The sequence below is a fragment of the Notolepis coatsorum genome (genome assembly GCF_963971535.1).
Source record: "Notolepis coatsorum genome assembly, chromosome: 5".
In the NCBI taxonomy this organism is placed as follows: Eukaryota; Metazoa; Chordata; class Actinopteri; order Aulopiformes; family Paralepididae; genus Notolepis; species Notolepis coatsorum.
Window position 1 is genome coordinate 135,280,696 of NC_140169.1, and position 3,082 is coordinate 135,283,777.

Genomic DNA, 3,082 nt, shown 5'->3' on the forward strand with positions numbered 1-3,082 from the left:
TAATTAAAGGAACATGCCAACATAAATTGGAAATGTGCATACTGTCTTCTCCAGAGTCAGACACGAAGATACTGTAGATAAGCTCATTTCCCATAATGTTGGTGTGTTCAGAGGGCTTGTGACTGAAAGGTTGCTTGTCTGATCCTTGGACGGGGAAGGTGGAGAAAGTGAATGAATATCACTCTGCCCTCCCTCAACAACTACAATTTAAGTGCACTTACTGTAACTCTCCAAATCCTGCAGCTACTCAGGGGCCAACAGTAGGAGACTGGTTGCACTGGGCAGCTTCCAGGTAGTGTGTGTAACTACAGTATGAGTGTGTATTGTAGAATAGGCGATTGCTGGAAAAGAGCATACCAGTAACTGCTCAGCAAACCAATACTAAATACTAGGGATGTTCGATATTGGCTTTTTTACCGATATCCGTCCATATATATTGTCCAACTCTTAATTTCCGATACCGATATCAACCGATACGGGGTCCCCCCCCCCCCCCCAAAAACGGAATAGTTTCAGGTAATTAACATTACATATCTCTTGTTGTGGAATTAACACAACATTATGCATACTTTTGAGAATAAATAAAATAAGAATTTGTTCTTACTTGCTTGCCTGGGTAAGTAAAGGTTAAATAAATGTAAAAAATTTAGAAATTATATATATTTTTTAAACTGATACCGATATTTTCCGATATTACATTTGAATGCCAATATCGGCCGGTAATATCGGTAGGCCGATAATATCGGACATCCCTACTAAATACAAAAATTTGCACCTCGTCCCCTATTTCAGCGCTGACGCCACCGCTGGGTTCGCCTGCATCACCTCTGATCAAGTCGGCAGTGGCACCCCTCAGTGTCATGACTACCGTGTTCGTTTCAACTGCCATCCACCATTCTGTGGAGGTGAGACCAGAGAATATATACTGTTGTTCTGTCAATTCAAAGTGGGTCGTCCACCCACTCTCTCTCTCTCTCTCTCTCTCTCTCTCTCTCTCTCTCTCTCTCTCTCTCTCTCTCTCTCTCTCTTGCTCTCTATCTCTGCCCCCCTCTCTTTCTTTTTTTTGTACATGATACAATATAATATAGTACCATAATATAATAGTATATAGTGTATAGTCTCTCTCTCTCTCTCTCTCTCTCTCTCTCTCTCTCTCTCTCTCTCTCTCTCTCTCTCTCACTCTCTCCCGCTCTCTCTCAATTATCTCTCTCTCTCACACACAATTTCACTCACTCACTGTATCTTTCGCTCTCACTTTCTCTCTCGCACACACTCACTCACTCACTCACTCACTCACTCACTCACTTACTTGCTCGCTCACTCACTCACACTCTCTCACTCACACGCTCTCTCTCACACTCTCTCTTTCTTTCTTTCTCTCTCACACACTCTCTCAGACTCACTCTATCTCTCTCTCTCTCTCTCTCTAACACACACTCCCTCACACAATCTCACCCACTCACTCTCTCTTTCGCTCTCACTTTCTCTCTCGCACACACTCTCACTCACTTACTTGCTCGCTCACTCACACTCTCTCTCTCACTCACACTCTCTCTCACTCACACTATCTCTCTCTCACTCTCTCTCTCTCTCTCTCTCTCTCTCTCTCTCTCTCTCTCTCTCTCTCTCTCACTCTCTCTCTCTCACATTCACTCACTCACTCACTCACTCACTCACTCACTCACTCACTCACTCACTCACTCACTCACAGTTATTATCCATTATTCCATTATCTTTCCCTCGATCATTTGTTTCCCCCTCTTGCTTTATTTCTCCCTGGCCAGTGTGTTGGACACAGTGGTTTAACCGTGACTTTCCCAGCGGAACAGGAGACTGGGAGGTTTTGAGTTCATTAAGAGCAGAGAATCCAGGAGTCATTTGCGAATACCCTGACCGCATAGAGGCTGTCACCGTGGATACTGAGACCCAGGCCATATCAACAGGACAGACCTTCTATGCGTAAGTTACTTCAGGGGAATATCACTCAAATGTAGATGATGCTAATTGTTATGATCAAGGCCTCTTCAATCAACGCTGGTGAACATGAACAGTTCGACCTCAAAGCAAGAAACAGGCTCTATGATGTCATAAAGATGTACGTTGTCTTGAGTCATGTTGTCACATTATACAGTATAAGCACTTCCAAAGCAGGGTGTACTCCTATAAATCTCGATGGAAATGATGAAGCATACCAAATAATGTAGCCTATGTGTTTTGGGAAACACCCTAAATGGAGCAAATGTTAACTTTAGAGACTTCAAAATTGCCTTGGACTTCACTCTGTAGAGCTCTACAGTGTCCAGGCCCTCTGGTCCCAGAATAATTGTCTCTATGCTTGTAGCTTCCTGGCGAGAATTACAATTACTACAGTAATGTTACCATACAACATAGAAACCCATGTTTCTACAAGATTATGAAGCGATTTAGAATTCTAGATTACATTTTAAATGAACAAAGTAACTGTTGTGTACACATTCTAATATTTGGTACAACTAATAATGAGGACCAGGGAGAACTTCACGTGGGCTTTAGTGGCAAACTCTGAGGACTATACTAACGCTTGCACATAACACCAGGGAGCCGGCCAGTATCTCAGGACTATACTAACGCTTGCACATAACACCAGGGAGCCGGCCAGTATCTCAGGACTATACTAACGCTTGCACATAACACCAGGGAGCCGGCCAGTATCTCAGGACTATACTAACGCTTGCACATAACACCAGGGAGCCGGCCAGTATCTCAGGAATATAATAACGCTTGCACATAACACCAGGGAGCCGGCCAGTATCTCAGAAGGGACACACTTGGGCTGTCAATACACAACAGCAACGATTGGGTGTTTTACCATCTTGGAGAACTGTCGGCTTCTGCATTGCATAGTAAAGTGGCTCATGAGCGGCAGTGGCTCAGGAGGTAGAGCAATCGTCTGGTAATCCGGAGGTTCCCGGGTTAGATTCCTCCCAGGGCAGCGTGTCGAAGTGTCCTTGAGCAAGACACTTAACCCCTAATTGCGCCCCGATGAGCAAGTTGGCACCTTGCATGGTCGCGTCCGTCGTTGGTGTGTGAATGTGTGAGTGAA